At 39.2% G+C, this 20,194-nt stretch overlaps 1 non-coding gene and 1 pseudogene across 1 annotated transcript; one reads left to right on the top strand and one right to left on the bottom strand.

Annotated features, from left to right (window-relative positions):
* Nucleotides 1-7,251: 7,251 nt before the first annotated feature.
* On the bottom strand, nt 7,252-7,354 carry LOC134477110 (U6 spliceosomal RNA). Its single transcript, XR_010049004.1, has one exon. It is a non-coding gene; the product is annotated as a U6 spliceosomal RNA (small nuclear RNA).
* Nucleotides 7,355-13,428: 6,074 nt separating this feature from the next.
* On the top strand, nt 13,429-14,371 carry Cavporv1r-ps707 (vomeronasal 1 receptor cavPorV1R-ps707 pseudogene; annotated as a pseudogene).
* The last annotated feature ends 5,823 nt before the right edge of the window (nt 14,372-20,194 follow it).

The following is a 20,194-nucleotide window of genomic DNA, read 5'->3' as shown; positions in this document are numbered from 1 at the left end:
CTGTAGTGATTTCACCTTTTTCATTCCTTATTGCATGAATTTGAGCTTTTCCCTCCTTTTTTTAAAATAAGCTTGGCAAGAGGCTTATCAAATTTATTTACTCTTTCAAAGAATCAAATCTTTGATTCATTGATTTTTTAATTGTTTTCTTAGTCTCTATTGCATTAATTTCTGCTCTAATTTTTTTTATAATTTCCTAACTTCTTTTGGCTTTGGACTGACTTGCTCTTTTTTTTCTAGATGTTTGAGATGTAGTATTAGGTCGTTTATATGTATTCATTCTGTTTTCCTGAAGTGGGAACTCAGTGTAATAAATTTTCGTCTGAGGACTGCTTTCATTGTATCCCACAGATTCTGATAATTTTTATTTTCATTTGCTTGTAGGTATTGTTTTATTTCTTCTTTAATTTCCCCTGTAACCCACTGATTGCTCCAGAATTTATTATTCAATTTCCATGTGTTTGTGGGAGTTTTTCCATATCTATTATCGTTAATTTCTAGTATCATAATGCTATGATCTGATAATATGCATGGGATATTTGCAACTCTTTTGTATTTATTTAAACACATTCTGTGGATAGTGTATGGTCTGTTTTACAGAATGTCCCATATACTGCTGAGAAAAATGTATATTCTGATGTTCTTGGTGGAACACTTTGTATATGTCTATCAAGTCCATTTGTTCACAGGTGTGATTTAATTCTGTTACTTCTTTGCTGATTTTATGTCTGGTTGATCTATCCCTTGGTGTCAATGATGTGTTAATTTCTCCCGTTATAATTGTGTTACTGTTGTTTTGAGTTTTCATTTTGATTAATACTTGCTTTGTATAACTGGGTGCTCTGCAATTAGGTGCATATATATTTAGGATTGTTATCTCTGCCTCTTGACATTTTCCTTTAACCAGTATGAAATGACCTTCTTTATCTCTTAGGGTCATTCTTGCTTTGAAGTTCACATTGTCTGCAAACATAATAGCTACCCCTGCTTTTCTTTGTGTGTGTTCCTGTTGCATGAAGTATTGTTTTCCATCCTTTGACCTTCAGTCTGTCAGTTTCCTTTTGGTTTAGATGGATTTCTTGTAGAGAGCTTATGTGTTGGGAGCCACCACATTGCCGAGCCGCCGCATATAGCGATCATGCGGCCTGTGGTAAAGAGTAAAGCCTGAGTTAGATTACCCCTCCCATCGAGCACGTTAGTTTCCTGCTTACCGCGTAAACAAACCGCTCAATAATATGTTAGCCAATCAGCTTGCCTTGCTTACTTTAATATGATTGGACACTGTATCCGTATATATACTGGTGCCACCCCTGGGGGGAAGTAGAAGCCCGGAAGGAGCCGCGGAGAGCGGACCGGTAGAGGCTTCGGAGCGAAGCACGGAAGGAGCCGCGGGGAGCGGACCAGAGGAGGCTTCGGCTGGGAGTGATCCCAGGGCAGGCTGTACGGAGAGAAAATAAAAGAAAAGGTTGTCCACTGCCAGACTTTGTCGTGTGTCCTTCCTGCCGGCTGGGAGCGACATCGACATTTGGAGGCCCGCACGGGGAACAACTGATCACCCCCGAGACGTGGTAGTGGACAACGTTCCTTGATACAGCACTGCGAGACAGGTGAGCAGGGGATAAACCTGGGCCCTGGGTGGCGCGCACCTACAGGGTTTTTAGACTCCCCTCAGGCTCACGCGTAAGTGGCGGATTTTTGGGCCTCACGCGGTGAGTAACATATTAAATATGGGTAACGTACCGAGTAACGACACCCAGCCCTTGGTACAGGTCCTCCGGAAGCTCTTAAAGTCCAGAGACCTCAAGGTGGGACGCAAAACGCTGGAGAGCTTTTTTGAGGAGATTGATAGTTTCACTCCCTGGTTCTTGCCCACAGGGCACTTAAACCTGCCCTCGTGGGAGAAGTTGGGCAGGGATCTTTCTCTAGTGGAAAGGGAGGGCGGGGCTTCGGTCTTCGCTCGGCCACTGTGGGAAATGATATATGCATGCTTGAAGAGCGAGGGTGGTTGCAGGGAAGGTTCTCAAGAGCTCATTAAAGTGCGTAGGGCATTCGAACAGGCCCAGTCAGGGAGCTCCCGGGAAGGGTCCGTCAAAGGAGACAAAGATATAAAGGAGGAAGACGGGGCTCAGGCCTCGGAGTCGTCTGACTCCGAGAACGAGGAAGGCTTAGACAACGATGAGACCAAGGAGCCTAGATGCCAAGAGGATAGGCCGCTCGATAAGGAGTCGCAGGGTTCTTTCCCAGCATTGCGCCGCGAATTGCGCTCCGCTCAACTTGGTCTGCGAAGGAGTAGAGAGCTCCTGAGCGCCCCCTGGCGCGAGAGGGAGGCGAAGCCTTCCGCCCCACCTTGGGGGCTGTTCCCAGAAGCGATCCCTCGCCACGAGGCGGCCGCGTGGGAGCTCCCTCCCCTTTTGCCAGAACAGGAAGTGATGCACGGGCCCCCATTTTCCGCCCAATCACGGCCGCCGTCTTATGCTCCGCCGCCGGCGGGTCGGTATTTTTACAGGCGGCTTTGGCAGGGGGGACGTTTGTCTCATGAGGTACATCCACCACCTGGGATAGATAGTGGCCCCTACGGGATATTTCCTGTACAAGTAGCTATGGGCCAGGGACGTAATGCATGGGAGCCTTTTGAGATAAAGCAGATTAGAGAACTTAAAAATACAGTTACAACCTTTGGGCCGACTGCGCCTTACACCATTGCCATGCTGGAGAACCTGTCTTCTGGGCCCCTCACCCCCGCGGACTGGATTCAGCTGGCAAAGGCGTGTCTGCCCTCGGGTAGTTACCTGGATTGGCGAGCCTGGTACACAGAGTTCTCTGCCGAGCAGGCTGAGAAAAACGCCGGTCGAGGAAATGGGAGCTGGGGATTTAGCTTAGCGGCATAAGCGCCTGCCTTGTAAGCAGGCAATCGCCAGTTCGATCCCTGGTACCAATAAAAAAAAAAAAAAAAAAAAAAAAAAACAACGAAAAAGATAAAAATAAAAAATAAAAAATAAAAAACAAAAAGGGGGAGTAAGCCAAGGCCTGCCTCCAAAGGCGCGGTTATCTATGGCATGACAATGGATGGGCCCGGATCCGGTAATCAGCTGGAACCGAGGCGCGGTTTGTGTTTTTCTGCAGGAATCGGGACGAGAACCACTGTGGGTACCGGAGAGACTGACACAGGCGACAAAGCCCTCGACTGAAGACCAGACCTGCCCTACCGGAGATCCATCACAGACCAACCAACAAGATGAATAGAAATAGCGGTAGCCCGAAATGGACAAGAAGATCCTCAGGCATATGCATGGCTCGCTCGCCTAGCCTACGACCGAGTCTAGGGGCGGTGAGCTTCCCACACTCCTCCTCTAAAAAATTATGATATAGCAGGGTAGATGAGTCAATGACGGGTAAGAGCATGCCTCCCCAGCATGACTCAACCTAAGACAGGCCCTACCCCATACCGCACGAAAGCCGCTGAATTACTAGGTTCCGCCCGAACCAAATGTCGCCCCGGGGGGATCATGCGGAGCGACATGAGTGTATGCCTGTGTGCATCCAGGTTCCGTCCGGTTCCTTCCTGGCCCTGGAAAAAGGACGAGGGCCTCGGGGCCTCGGCAGACTCGGGGACGGCCGACCCGGGCCGACGCCGAGAGCCCTTGGTGGGCCTCCTATCAGGGCATAGGCCTCTACACTCAATTCAGGACGGGCTGCGATGCGTAGACTTATTTAAAATAAAAAAGGGGGAGATGTTGGGAGCCACCACATTGCCGAGCCGCCGCATATAGCGATCATGCGGCCTGTGGTAAAGAGTAAAGCCTGAGTTAGATTACCCCTCCCATCGAGCACGTTAGTTTCCTGCTTACCGCGTAAACAACCCGCTCAATAATATGTTAGCCAATCAGCTTGCCTTGCTTACTTTAATATGATTGGACGCTGTATCCGTATATATACTGGTGCCACCCCTGGGGGGAAGTAGAAGCCCGGAAGGAGCCGCGGAGAGCGGACCGGTAGAGGCTTCGGAGCGAAGCACGGAAGGAGCCGCGGGGAGCAGACCAGAGGAGGCTTTGGCTGGGAGCGATCCCAGGGCAGGCTGTACGGAGAGAAAATAAAAGAAAAGGTTGTCCACTGCCAGACTTTGTCGTGTGTCCTTCCTGCCGGCCGGGAGCGACATCGACACTTATGATTGGATGTTGTTTTCTGATCCCTTCTGCCAGTCTGTTTCTTTTAATTGGTGCATTGAGACCATTTACATTAATGGTTATAACTGTTCTATATTGGTTTATTGTTGACATGTTATCTTTCTGCTGTTGCATCTTTTCTTTCGGTTCTGTTTAATTGTCTGGTTTGTTTAGTGGTTTTTTTCCTAGATGCATCTAGGCTGTCTTTCAGTATTCTTTGCAGGGTTGGCTTGGTGATCATGAAGTTTTTCAGCTGTTCTTTGTCATGGAAGTATCTTATTTCTCCATCCATTTTGAAGAACACTTTTGCAGGATACATCAGCCTAGGTTGGAAATCATTTTCCTTTAGGATCTGAACTGCTTCACTTCATGCTCTTCTTGACTTCATTGTTTGTGCTGAGAAGTTTGCTGTGATTCTGATAGGTTTTCCTTTATAGATGATCTGTCTTTTATCTGTAACAGCTTTTAATATTCTATTCTTATGTTGGATTTCTGGGATGGTGATTATTATATGTCTGGGTGTAGTTTTAGTTTGGTTATGGCTATTTGGAGTTCTATATGCTTCACTAATCCATATGTCAGTTTTCATTCTCATGTTTGGGAAATTTTCAGCTATTACTTCTCTAAAAAGGCTCTTGATATCATTTGTGTTTTCCATTTCTTTTTCATTTATCCCTATCAATATTATATTGTTTTTCTTTGCATCATCTTGCAGTTGTTGAATTGTTATTGCATGATTCCTTGTGCTTTTTAAAAGATCTTTCCTTTCCTGTTCAGTAACTGCAATCTTGTCTTCAAGATCTCAAATTCTATCTTCACATTCATTGAGGCAGTTTTTAGAACTTTCAATATAATTTCCAATTTCCTGTATATCTCTTTAAATCTGCTTCATGTATTCTGTTTGTTTCTTATATTGTTCATCTAGGGATTCTATATTTTTGTTTTGTTCCTCTAATTGTTTAACTGTGTCTTTTTTAGATGTGTTCAGCATCTCTCTTTACTTTTGTCATTTTTTTACCTGCGAGATTATTTTTAGTTTGAATCCCTTTAAAGCTTCCCAGAGTTGTTTCTTTTCTATGTTGCTATTATTGCAGGTATTTCAGGTATATATGCAGCATATATTTTCCTCTATTTACATAGCTCCTAAGCTTTCTTGGGATGGTCTTGAGGTTTGAGATTGCATTTTGATCTTTCTTTTTGTCATTTTCCTATATTTCCATGTTTCCAGTGTTGTTCCAAGGCTTCTCCTGGGCCTGTTGGAAATCATCTTTTATGCCTTCACCTCTTGGGATTGAATGGAGGTTGCTGAGCATGGTCAAGTCCAGCCCACAAGACCTACTGTGGCACCTCCCATGTCCCATTAAGCTGGTGGGGCACATAACCACTGTGGATGATGGTCCAAAGCTCTCACCAGGCAAGGTCCAATGCTCTGGAACTCCACATGCCCTCAACTCCCCTGCTTGAAGAAAATCACTGGGCATAGTCTTATCAGGTCACAAAACCTCCCACCAAACCTGTCTAGTCTAGGTGGCTGGAAGCTGGGCGGGTCCTTGACCATTGGGGGCGATGATCTTAAACTCTCCTGGGGCTCAGGATGGTGCACAGACACTCTCCTCCAGCCGCCCAGTTCACCATATTGAGAGAGGGTTAACTGGTGTGGCCCAAGCAGGCCCAAAACTTGTAGCACCCAACAAGTGTGGCTGGAAGCTGGGTGGTTCCTTGACCAAAGGGAGTGATCATCTTAAACTCTCCTGGGGTCAGGAGGTGCACAGACACACACCTCTGGCTACCTCATTCTCCGACTGGAAGAAGATCACTGGGGGTGGCCCAGGCAGGCCTGAAACCTGTGGAGCCCAGCCAAGAGTGGCTGGAAGCTGGGCAGTTCCTTGATGACTGGGAATGATGATCTTAAATTCTCCCGGGGTGTGGGATGGTGCACAGACTCTCACCTCCAGCCGCCCAGTTCCCTGAATTATGAGCCTTATTATTTAGTTTTATATAGTGTTTTATTTCTTTTTTAGTTTCATGTATGACTCATTAATTTATCAGGAGGGTGTTATTCTATCTCTAGGTGTTTACGCAGAGTTAATGGTTTCTTTTGCTGATAGTTTCCAGCTTTATCACAGTAAGACCCATAATATGCAAGGTCAAATTTCAATTTCTTTACATTTGCTTAAGCATATTATAAGGGATACCACACAGTATATTTCCGAGAATTTTTGTGTGCAGTTGAGGTAAACATTTACTCTAATGTTGATCATGGAACACTCACTGTACATCTACTATGTCCATTTGTTCACAGGTTTGCTTTAGCTCTGATATTTCTTTGTGGATTTTTTTGTCTAGTTGATCTGAATATTGTGACAGGGGCTGTAGCTGTTTCCCATTACAATGGTTTTAGTGTTTAATCAATTTTCCATGTCCACAATACTTGTTTAATATAATTGTGTGCACTGGTACATATTTATGATTGTTATGTCTTCTTCTTGGAGTTTTCCCTTAAGAAGTATGTAGTGACCTAGTTTGTCTCCTTTGATCCATCTGGTTTGAAATTTACACTGAATGCAAATAAAATAGCTAACCCTGGTTTTGCCTAGTTTTCTGTCCCATGGGTTATTGTTTTCTACCGTTTACTCTGAATCTCTTGATATCTTTTTGAGTTAATATTGTGTCCCATATGCTAAATATTGTTGGATCATGCCTTTTGATCTATCCTGTGAATCTGTTTCTTTTGATGAGTAAATTGAGAACATTTACATTGATGATTATAATTTATATGCATTGGCTTCTCCTTATCCTAATAACTTTTGCCATTGGTTCCATGTCTTTCCCTGCTTTAACTGCTTGCCCTCCCTTGTGGCTTATTTCTCTTGGTTTTCCTTGAATTCTAGTCCTCATCTTTTCTTTGTAAAAATATCTCATTACATTTTGGAGCGCTGTGTTGGTGATCATCATTTATTCTTTGACATGGAAGTATCTTATTTCTCCAGTGAATTAGAAAGATAATTTTTTAAAGTAAATCAATCTTGATTGTAGCTTGTTTTCTTTTAGAACATGGAATATTTTACTGTAAGATCCCTTTGACTTGAGAAATATGGAACACTTGATGAATTTTTCTGTCATTGTTGTGCACTGGCCGTGGTAACCTTCTCTGTTTAGTTTCCCTTTATGACTATGCTGCCAAATGGAATATTACATCTCCTCCCTTATTTCTGATTTTATTTATTTTACTCTACCTCTTTTGTCTTGTTTTCTCTTGCTGAAGAGTTTTATATTTCTTATCTTTCCTAGATCTTTTTTGGTTTTTATTTCATTGTTTAGTTCATGTTTGCATTTCTTATATGGATTTATACAGGTACACAGCACAACTTAATCCTATTTATTTTTGCTACCTTTCTATTCCTCTAATATCTTTGTTTTTAGAACCAAGGATTTAAATCATGACCTTGCACTTTTCAGTAGATGCTTATGCTAATGAGCTAAATCCTTGCCTTCCCTTAATATTTAAGTTAAACTCCTATCCATTTGACAAATAGCTATCTCCTGTCTTACTTTATCTTTTATTTTTCATTTTTTCACATTCTGAGCTTTTCATGTAAGATAAAACAAGCAAATTTAAGTGTACATTTTACTTATGTCATTTAACACTGTGATCTAAAGGTTCATTAATGTTGGTTTATTTGTTTTTTCTTATTTTTAAGACTTTTACTTTAAAAAATAAAACAAAAGAAAAAGAATGAAACAAATCAGAACAAAGCAATGCCAGCAACATAGCACTTCACAAGAAGACAACAGAACATCAACAGTGGATACCATAATGTCTCTTGTTTTCTTGGAAATAGTTGACCAGACCTTCACACAGTATGGAAAATGCAACAAAACAGTATAAAACAGGTCTACAGAATGAAAGCATTACAGGACTTCAAAACCAGATAACAGGAAATAAACAATGGCTAATTTGGTTCATATAGTCAAAAAAGTTGTCCATACCATCACACATAATAAAATGAAATAAAACAGAACAGGATAGAATCAATTGAAACAGAAGTACAAAAGCACTATAAGACTTCAAAGCAAGATGATAGGAAATCAGCAATGGCTACCATAATGTCTCATTTTATTCAGAATAGCTGTTCATACCATCACACATAATAAAATCAAATAGAATAAAACTAAGTAAACAAATGAATGAAAGCATTAAAGACTTCAAAACAATATACTTGGGAACCATGATTGCCATAGTATTATATTATATTCAATAATTGTATTCAAAATATCTGCCCCATCTTCTGGCAGAGTAAAATCTAACAAAACAAGACAGAACAAAGCCAAACCTAAAAAAATTTAGAAACCATAAGAGTTCAAGACTAGACAATAAGTAACTAAAAGTAGATACCATAATTTCTTCCCAGATGTTTTCTTCACTATCACTCTTACATCAGCTATTTTACTTTTGGATCCCATGAACTCCTCCTGTTTCTTATGGTAGGATTCATATGTATGCATTTGTACTGTTTCACCCATGAACATGATCGCCAATTGCATCTATTAACATACAGGAGCCTTGGGATTATTCTGTTTTATTGATGGGTGGCTTTCCCTTGCACGAAAACATCATATTTTTCACATCCATTCTTGCTTTTTTTCTCTATTCCCCAGTCTTATAAAACAATTGTTGGGGCTGGGGATTTAGCTCAGCTGTATAAGCACCTGCCTTGCAAGCAGGTGGTCGTGAGTTCGATCCCTGGTACCGAGAAAAAAAAAAAAAACCAATTGTTTATTCTCCTTTGATTTTTCAGTATATGAATTTCCTGTCCAGTTAAATGTGTTTCTTGTATGCAGTGTATTGATGTATCTTGTTTCTTGATCTACTCTCCCAGTGTTTCTTGTTACCGGAGTCCAACTACATTAATGGTTACAATAAGCATACATTGGTTTGTCTCTTCCATGCCTGTTGTGGACCCTGTGCTTTTTTGCTTCACTCAATTGCCTGTCTTATTTGAGGATCTTCCTCTGCTGCTGTTCTTGGAACTATGGACATCTTTATCTCTCTCTAGCATATCCTCCAACACTCTCTGTAGGTTTGTTTTCATGGTCATGAATTCCTTCAGTTGTTCTTTATCATGAAGGTATCTTAGTTTTCTACCAATTTTGAAACATCATTTTGAATGGTAAATCAATCTAGGTTGGAAGGTATTTTCTTCAAGATTTGAAATGCTTCACTCCAAAGTTTCTTTGGCTTTTTTTTTGTCTTTTTCTTTTTTATCGATACCGGGGATCAAACTCATGATGCCTGCTTGCAAGGCAGGTGCTTGTGCCACTGAGCTAAATCCCCAGCCCCTACTCCAAAGTTTCTTGACCTGATGGTTTTTGTTGATAAGTCTGATGTTATTCTGATAGGTTTCCTATGATAGGGATGTGTTTATTTACTCTAATAATAGTTTTTAATATATGACTCTGGTACTGAATTTCTGGGTCCTTGATTATTATATGTCTGGGTGCAGGTTTACTTTGACTATGGCTAGTTGTAGTGTACATGTCTCACTTATCTGCATGCCAGATCCATTTCCTATGTTTTGGAAGTTTTCTTCTATTACTTCTGTAAATAGCCTTTTAATTTCATTTGTGTTGATTGCTGCTTCTACACCAACACCTGCCACTTTTAAATTATGCCTCTTTGTATCATTTTGCAGCCAATGAGTTGTTATTTCCTGATTCCATGATGCTTTTTAAGAGATCTTTCATTTCATGATTACTAGCTGCAATCCTATCATCAAGAATGAAAGTCTGTCTTCAGTCTCTTTCAAGTGGTTTTGCCAGATTTGGTTTTAAATTTTAATTGCCTGGATTTCTTTTTGAATTGTTTCATGCATTGTAATTCCTCTCTATATTCATTCAGCATTTCCATTATTTTCCTGTGCTCCTCTTTGCTGTCTTTGTCTTCTTTAGACCTGCTGAACAATTCTTTCAGTATATCTGTGATTTGTTCTTTTACCTGAGACATTATTTCTGATTTGACTGCTTTTACAATCTCATGAGTTGTTTTCTTATTTCAGCTATTATCCTCTGAGAGATTTATGATGTGTGACTTCCTCTTTCTTCCATGACTGTATCTCCCAGACTGGTTCTGTATGGGCCAGACATCTGAAATTGCCTTTTGCTTCGTCATGTTGACATTCTCTTGGGTTTCTCCCAGCAAGCTTAGCTGTGTGGCCCCAGGGACTTCCCTTGTTGATTGCCCCTCCACAGCAAAGCATGATGGTACAGGCACCTGGATTACTTTAACCCCAGATTTAGAGGGAGGTATCAGGGCATAAACTGGTTTCTCCAGACTATGGTGCTACACTGGGGCTTTCCTGATGATCCTGGGTTCATGGAGGTGTTGCTGGTTTTCTCAGCTTGTGTTTGGACACTGGGACTCCCATGATGGTGGCAGACACACAAATGTTTAATTGTTTGGTTCCATTGGTTTATGGCTGCTAGAAGGAACTAATGAGCTCTAATTGTGGACTACAGGTTCACCCCTTACTTAGCAGTGTGTCCCTGTTCCTGCTGGCCACCTGCAGGAAAGAACCTTTCAGTAGTGGTACCCTCAGCAGACAGACATGGATCTATCTGGCTCCCTCAGCCCCTGCTGTGCACCTGTAGGAAAGTGTCTTCTGGTCATATCACCTGGCAGGCAGACGCAGGGCATTAATGTCTTGTAATGACTTAAGTTTATCTTTTCTTATGCACAGCAGTTTTCTATGGTGTGTAAATTACCAAAATTATATATCAATGTATCTATTGTATACACATGTAGACTGCTTCCAAGTGATAGGTATATCTAGAATATGTGAAAAAGAAACAATTAGACTGCTGTACTGTAGAAAGCCAAAACCTCCTTTTTACATCAGTGTATAATCAGCCTGCTATTATTCTACCTCTCTTTGCTTGTTCTCTATCTCCCCCAAACTGCTTATTTCTTAGAGGTATGACATTATCTTTTTTCCCTTTAGATATTTAACAACTATTTTGTAAATCATATCAATAGGACAAATTTCACGCAACATAATGTGCTCTACAACATATCAAGATACCATAAGATGAATGAACAACTCAAACATACAGTGATAGAATCTATTGTCCATTTGGTAGAGTCACTTTTTTTTTGGTGTGTGGTCTCTTGAGTTAGTTATATCTTAACATTTGGAAATATGATTTGATGACCTTAATTAGTTAATAAAAGGTTAGTATATGTAGTGTACAGCTTGACATGACCACAGCAGTTGTGACTATAAAAATAATTTTGTCTGCCAGGCAATCCTGACACATTCTAAAACTTTTGTAAAAGCAAAGTCAAAGAGGTAAAAAATTTCTACTTCTGCAGATGTCTGGACTATTTATTTGTTGGCTGATTTTTTTTTCCTCTTAATTTTTAGCAAGTCCGTATAAATTCTCGGGATACCAGATGTGGCATCTGGTTGTGGGGTCTGCTGCCTACTCTTATAGGGTTAGCACTTCTGTCCTTTACTTTGAATCCAGGTGCAAGGATCTTTATGTCTTGCCACTTATCTCACTCTCCTAACTTCAAGTCCCTAAAAGGTCATGTATTGTTCATTCTTCATTTGCTGGTGATTCAATAGGCAGTGTTTTCCAAAATGAAGGGTGAAAGAGTTGCCTGAGGACACACATGGGAAAAAGGAGTGGTGATACCCGAACGAATAATCCTGATACAGAAAGATGATGTAAGTCTATCTCTTAGCAAAACCAAAAGAAACATGAATATCAACCTAAAACAATCAAGTCACATCAAAAAAGACAAAATGTGTTTTAAAAATTGAAAAAGATGCATCCCTCACACAAGTACCACAAATTCAAAGAGTTTTATTGTTAATACCAAATTATAAATTTTCTACAAGAAAAAGTGACATTGTGGAGGAATCACACATTTATATCACCTTGTTCAAGGAAAATTTTCAATATACATTCATGTCACTAAATAATATTTATGCTACAGTATGTTTAGAAGTGACAGTATAAATTTGTGGTGTTTGCTTAGAAAACTTTGCTGACCTTTTCCAGTATAAAGGAAAAATATATAATTTCCCCAATCACAAAAGGATGGGAAATGACATTTCATGCACAAGAAAAACCTGTTCAATGGAAGGATAATACAGAAAAAATTAATTCAAAATTCAATGGGGACAAGAAAAATTGACTTTAGAAATTTTGGCATCAACCTTATTAGAATTTGAATTATGTTCTTTCTGACTGTATTTAAAAATCTAGTCAATCTCTTTCTACCAAAAGCATAATGTATTCTTAAGATGAATATGTGAATCAACTTTTGATATCAAAATAGTTGTTAACTGTACTTTATCTTCCATGTTGTGAATGCCAATTTGTTTGTGTCAGTTGCATTGTGGACTATTTATCACTGCAGGGTATTTACCAGGCATTTTTGTCGCTAGCCACTTGATGTCAGTAATTTTACAACAAGTTGTAAGAAACACATGTGTCCCCAAACAGTGCTAGTTTGCCTGTGGTTTAGAAGGATAGGTAACAATTCCCTTTAGTGTACTCCATTTTCATATCAGTATTTAATTATTACTGTGTTGGAAGCATTGGGTGCCAATCAAAATTGAAAACAAAATGAAGTGTGCATTTTACTTTCTATATGTGTGAAAAATAGTTCTGTTTATGCACCTTAAATTTTGGAAATGAATTTACAGATGAAATACATGTCCACACTCTGAAGAGAAATTTGTCAAAACAGGAAAATTTGCCTTTCTGATGACTAACAAGCCCTGCTTTTAATTTTGTAGGATGGAGGTTGTGTCCATGGCTTCCTCTATGTCCACAATACCTAGTTCTGTGCTGTGAAATTCTCAAGAATCCCAGGAATCCAGTAACTGATAGAGCCACATCTGCTTGGGAGGATGGATATACCATTATCTTTTCAAATCCTGAACTATTTTTATGTGTAATACCCTATATACACCATCATGATATTTGTATTTTTCTTATATGCTTGCAATACGTCACAAGTACTTTCCTTTTTGGACATTTGCATATACATTATCAGTTCTATTTTCATCCTCCCTTCTTCCCTCAATCTGTATCCAATAATTTCCTTCCTGTGTGCATGAGCTGTAAGTCTTTGGTTCTTATCATCTTTTTACTTTGGACAAGCAGAATTTTGTTTTTATAAAATTTATAAAATACTTCAGTTTTCATTATAGGCTTGCCACATCTAATTAAACTATCAAAATATCATTCATAAAATCTTTCAAAGCACAGTATTTTTTGGATTTTCCTCATACCTCATGTTTGTGTTGGTGTCCTGGCAAACTCATCACTATTCATTGCATTGATGTTTACTTCTTCATTCAACCTCATCTTGCTAGACCCATAGATTCCAATATGATTCACCCAATAGTGATAAACTCTTTGACAATCATAGTCACACTTACACCATATATCAAGGTATCCTTTGAAGTAAGACACTTTTTGGATGATTCTGGATTGTAAGATAATTTTGAATGCATATAGAATTACCTGGGGTCTTTCCATCTGTGCTACATCACTTATGAGTACATTTCAAGCCATCACTATCAGCCCTGTTAATTCTAAGTAGATATGCCTTAAGTCTAAACTTCTTGCAGTGATTATACCTTCTTTGCTTATCTTCTGGGTCAGAAACTTGCTTATTTATATCACTGTTATTGAAAGTATAAGAGCAACTGACAATTTTTCTCTTGGTGGTCATGGGCATTCTCATATATACTGCCAAACTGGATGGATGACAACCATGCCTTTGTGGCCATCTATAAGCATCATGCTGACCTGTGATCTCCTATTTTTGACCCTCATGTTCTGCACCAGCCTCTACATGGTGAGTCCCCTCTACAGACACCACAGGAGGGCCAAGTATGAGCATAGACCCTCTTCCCAGACACCTGCAGAAATCAAAGCAACTCAAAACATTGTTTTGCTGGTGAGTTGCTTTGCTTTCTTCTGTTGCTCAAATAAATTACTTTTCCACCTTTTATTTTTTGTCTGCATGCAAGAAAATTCTTGTTTTAGAGGCAATTATTGCAGTATTATTGTCATCTTATCCAACCATCAGTCCTTTTTGTTTGATGAAAAACAGTAAATTATTTTCCATATTTTTCTGTTTTACAGTGATGAGATTTATCTGCCCTTGCACTCTTTTTAATAGCTAAGTTGGTTTCACACATATTTTATGTTTTGCAACAGAGGAATGTCTCCTGTGATTCTTATAAGATGAAAACATGTGGCACTGGAACATGGCTGTGTTTTGAAATCTGGTATAGAAAAAATATAAGAAACACCCAGAATTGACCTTACTTTAAACAAATGTAAAAACATACTATATGATTTCTTAAATGTTGAACCATAATATTTTTAGAAAAATAAATTTTTCTGCTTTGTATTAACATTAGTTTATCCGAGTTTTTCTTCTCTCAAGGAATGACATCATTCAAAAGTCTCTTCAGGAATTATGTTATGGTTGTATTAAACTTCAGGGGACTAAGTAATTATATTTGTGCATTTCACAAAATACACTGCTTATCGTATATTGCACACAATATTTTGAACATTGTATATAAATCTGTACCTTAAAAAATACAGAATAATGGCAGAAAATGGTATAGGATGCTTAGGTACTGCAAAAGTAAATATAAATATATATAATATATATATATACATATGATATATATGTAACTTTATATGATCTCTATATAATATATATAATTTCTTATAAATAGTTGTCTATATCTTCATGCAATGAATTGATACAAAAATAGTATAAATCTGATCAAAGCATAATAATGAAGCATTACAGGCCTTTAAAATCAAACAATAGAAAAATCAGATTGGACCCCTGAGCTGAGCCTGCATGCCTCGGCCCCCTCCCATCATTGCCAGCCAGAGGATGACAGGAGCACTCCAATCCAGCAGAGGGCAACCTCTGTGCTTCACCTTGGCTCTGGCCACTGAGCCAAGCCTGAGTAGGTCTGCCCCCTCCCACCTCCACAGGTTAGAGGATCAAATCTATGCTCCACACTGGCCCAGGTCAGGCTGCTGAGCCGAGCCTGCCTGCCTCCCACTGCCTAGGGCCAGCGAACAATCACCATGTTTCACCTCAGTTCATGCAGTTGATCTGTGCCTGTGCCTCTTGGTGCCCTACCACCACTAACCGCCAAAGGGGAACTGTCAGACTCCACCTAAGCTCCAGCCACTAAGTCAGTCTGGGACCCAATAATCTCCTCCTGTGCGCTGAACCAGAGGACCACCGCACCCACCCTGACTTGGCCTGCTGCCCTTGGTTACTTTCTATTTCTTAGACCCAGCACCAATGTGAATGATTGGCTCTCACCCTCTCTCCCAAAAGCTTGAGCTACGTCCACGTTTGATGGGAGACTTGGTGGCCTCTTGCCCATACAGAGGAATCCAGCAGGTTCTGGTCACTATGTACCCCACAATCAGGCAGACAGTAACCACACAGTAGGACCCTAGAAGATACACTGCCAACAGTTGTGACTATTGGGATTAAATAACAAGATATTGGCCCAGAAGCTGAAAAAGACAAAATGAAAAAATTAAAATTCATTCTCAAACATCTAGCCCATCAGGTTCAAGAACAGGTCACAGCAAAATACAGGATTCAAAAGTCACACACCAGAAATCTCTGAAAAGATAGCAAATGAAGTAGAGAAACAAACCTGTGAGGCTACAGAGGAAATCAAATTAGAAGTAATGTCTTATGTAAAGACAGAAATAACAACCTTAGTGAAGGATTTGCTCAGTACAGCTAGGGAAGAAATAAATTAAAAAATACAGAAGCATGGGAAATTGATTGAAACATTCTATGAACAATGTATAAAGCAAGCAGAATCCATGAAACAAATTCAAGGAGATATGCAAGAAACAAAAAATTCTACTGAAAGCTGGAAAAACGATTTAAATGAAACTGAAGGTAGAATTTTGGACCTTGAGGACAAGATCATAGATAGTGATTATGAAAGGATAGAACTTATGACACAACAAAGCAGCAGGAAATGACAGTCCAGAAGTTTCAAGATGATGCCAAGAGAAGCAGTGTACTACTAATAGGCATCAGTGAGGATGCAGGAGAAAACCTAAAGGACATAACTAAGATATTGAAAGAAATAATAGCAAAAAATTTCCCAAACATGGGAAAAATTCTGATATACAAATAAGTAAGGCATATAGAAAGCCAAATAGTCATAACCCACATAAATCTACACCCATATATATAATAATTAAGATCCCAGACATACAGCATAAAAACAGAATACTAATAGCTGTTAGAGAAAGGACACAACTCACCTCTCAATGAAAGCCTAGTAGAATCATGGCATATTTCTCAGCATAAACCTTCAGGATAAGATGAGCTTCAAGTGAAGTATTTCAAGCCCTAAAAAAATCTTTCAATCCAGATAGGCTGTACCCAGCAAAACTGTCTTACAAATTTAATGGAGAAACAATGCTTATATGATAAGGAACAACTGAAGAATCCAATGTCTACCAAACCAGTCCTAGAAAGAGTATTGAAAGACATGCTAGAAAGAGATAAAAAGACTATAATCTCCAGGACAACAACAGAAATAAAACCACAAGGCTAGACAAGAAATTATACAAGACAGCAAAGTGGGAAAACAACAGTGAGAACAATATGGCAAAGTCAAGCCAGTACATATCAGTAATATCCATAAACGTAAATGGGCTCAATTCACCTGTCAAAAGAAACAGGTTAATAGAATGAATCAAAAAACATGACTCTTGTTTATTTTCTTGACCAGCCTGGTGGTTTTTTCCTTTGTTGTTCTGGAGATTGTAATTTTTATGCCATGCTTCTGTATATTTTTAAATCTATTTCTTCTCTAGCTATGTTGAGCAACTTATTTACTAAGGTTGTTATTTCTGACTTTATGTGTACTTGCTCCTAATGGACTAGATGTTTGAGATTGCATTTTGCCTTTTGATTTTGTCATTTTCAACTTGTGCATAAATATTTGGTCTTTCAATCCCAATAGTCTCAACTGTCAGTAATGTGAGTTTTAGCATCCTACTCTGTGACTGATGTTTGTCCAATTGCTGGGTACCACAATATAGAGGAGAGCCAGTCACCTGAATTCTTCCTACAGGGCCTGTTGGGTAAGTCCTATATTCTTTCTGGGATAACTAGCCTAGAAGTACTGATGTAAGTCAACTCTTAGTTCCTAATGTTGCTATGTCTTCAGGTTGTCACAGGTCATCAGCTCTTGCTATCTATAGTGTTTGTGTCAGCTGATGGCCTGCTGTGTCACTAGGGGTCACAAAGTCTCGTTTAATTTTCTCCAAGTTGGCAGAGGCCTTATTGGCCACCCCTCAATCTGTCTGATATTCTCTGTATGGAGGGGGGATTATCTACTCTCTTGTCAGGCTCATCAAGGTCTGATAGTTGAAAGGAGTTTAACTTCTGCTCCAACTTACCCACTGCAGCCTTCTATTTTAGGGGCATACTCACCACAGTGACTGGAGCCTGCTGAGGTCTTCTGTTTGGGTAAGGTGTTCCTGAGACACCCATCCAGCCAGCACTGTAATTCAATGTAGTTCAAGGTTCTGGGAGAAGGGGTTGGATCCAAAGATCCACTACATTACTAGGTCCAGGAGGTGGTTGTGTTGCCCAAGGGACAGGACTGTGGTGGGAGTCTGAGTCAACCCAGGCCTTCTAGGATGGCCCACGTGTTCCTATGGAGGGGCAGGCAAAGTGATGGCAGCCCCAGGTGGCTAGGTCATGCCAGGGCATCTCAGGTATTCACAGAAGAGGGGCAGGACCAGTGGCGGCAGTCTGAGGTGACCCAAGCCTGCCAGGCAGGCCCATGTGTTCCAACAGAGAGGTGGGCCCAAGAGTTGCAGTCCCAGGAGGGAAACCAGCAACAGGAAAAAAAACACGGCAAAGTCCAGCCAGTATGTATCAGTGATATCCATAAATCTAAATGGGCTCAATTCACCTATTAAAAGAAATGAGTTGACAGAATGGATCAAGAAATGAACCCATGATGTGCTGCACAAAAGATAAATATCTGACTCAGAAGGAAAGTCATAGATTAAAAGTCAAAGTATAGAAAACAGTATTCCACACAACAGGAACCAAGATAAAAGCAGAAGTAACTATTCTATTTGCAAACAATGTGAACTGCAAACATAAAATGATTAAAGTAACTACATACTCATTAGGAATGAGTCCAAGAGGAAGAACTAACAATTATAAATAAATATGCCCCAAATACAGGAGCACCCAACTATTTAAGACAGATACTAGTGGGCATGAAAAACCAAATGCACAAGAACACAATTATAATAGGGGACTTCAACACCTCATTGTCACAAAGAGATAGATCAACTAGATGAAAAATCCATAAAGAAATAACAGAACTTAATCATGCCTGTGAACAATTGGACTAAGTAGATATTTACAGAGTGTTCCACTTGACCATATCAGAATACACATTCTTCTCATCTGTGCATGGGACATTCTCCAAAATAGACCATATATTATCCCATAAAACAATCTTAAGCAGTGGCAAAGACATTGAAATTATCCAATGCATAATATCTGACCATGGCACAATGAAATTGGAAATTGGTGGCCAAAGAAATTGTACAATCTGCATAAATACATGGAAATTAAGTAACAGCATTTTGACTACAGATAAAATTAAAGAAAACAAAGCAATAGCTATAATTCAATAAAAATGTGTAAAAAACATACTGTAATCTGTGGGATTCAATGAAAGCAGTCATAAGAGGGAAATACATAGCAATAATTTTCATATCAAGAAAGCAGAATGAGCACAAATAAACAACCTAATGCTTCAATTCATTCTTATAGAAAAAGACGAGGAAGTTAAACAAAATGCTCACAGAAGAGATGAAATGGTAAAGATTAGAGCAGTAGTCAATGAAATTGAACTAAAAAAATAAAGAATTAATGAATCAAAAAGCTGGTTTTTTGAGAGAATAAACAAAATTTATAAACTTTCAAGCTAATCGTATAAAGTAAAAATGCAAATTGACATAATAAGGACTGAAAAGGAGGAAATTATGACAGATCCTATGAATTTAAAAGACCATGAATATCTGCTTTGAAAATCTCTATTCATGTAGAGTGGAAAACACAGAGGAAATGGACAGATTTCTAGAAACATATGAACTACCAAAGCTCAACCAAGAAGATATAGCAAATTTGAATAACCCTATATCAACTATTGATACTGAAAACATAATTAAAACCTTACCAAAAAAGAAAAGCTCAGGTTATGATAGATTCATGGCTGAAATCTACAAGAAATTTAGAGAAGACATCATGTCAATCTTCCATAAACTCTTCAATGAAATTGAAAAGGAAGCAATCCTCTCTAAATGATACGTGGAGGCAAGTATTACTCTGATACAAAAACCAGAGAAAAACCCAAACAGAAAGGAGAACTATAGACCAATCTCACTAATGAACATTGATTCAAAGATTCTCAATAAAATATTGGCAAATAGAATGCAGCAAATCATCAAGGAGATTATACATCACAATCAAGTGGAATTTATCTCAGGAATTCAGGGATGGTTTAACATAAGCAAGTCAATAAATGTAATATACCTCATCAATAGAGCCAGAAATAAAAACCAAATGATCATCTCAGTAGATGCAGGAAAAGCATTTGATAAAGTCCAACACAAGATCATGAGAAAAACAAACCTTCAGAAATTCAGAATACATGGTGTCTACCTCAATCTTGTGAAGGCCATCTATGACAAACCTACAGCCAACATTATACTAAATGGACAAAAACTGAAAACTTTCACTTTAAAATCAGGAACAAGACAATGATGTCCACTATTACTGCTCCTAGTCAATATAGTTCTGGAAATACTAGCCAGAGTAGTCAGACAAAAGAGAGCAATAAAAGGAATAAAGATGGGGAAGGAAGAAGTTAAATTATCATTATTTGCAGATGATA

Source organism: Cavia porcellus, unplaced genomic scaffold (genome assembly GCF_034190915.1).
Source record: "Cavia porcellus strain 051 isolate PalLab524CR breed Dunkin Hartley unplaced genomic scaffold, mCavPor4.1 scaffold_7, whole genome shotgun sequence".
NCBI classification, from domain to species: Eukaryota; Metazoa; Chordata; class Mammalia; order Rodentia; family Caviidae; genus Cavia; species Cavia porcellus.
The sequence above is the reverse complement of the archived record's forward strand: the minus strand, read 5'-3'. Positions and strand labels throughout refer to the sequence as shown.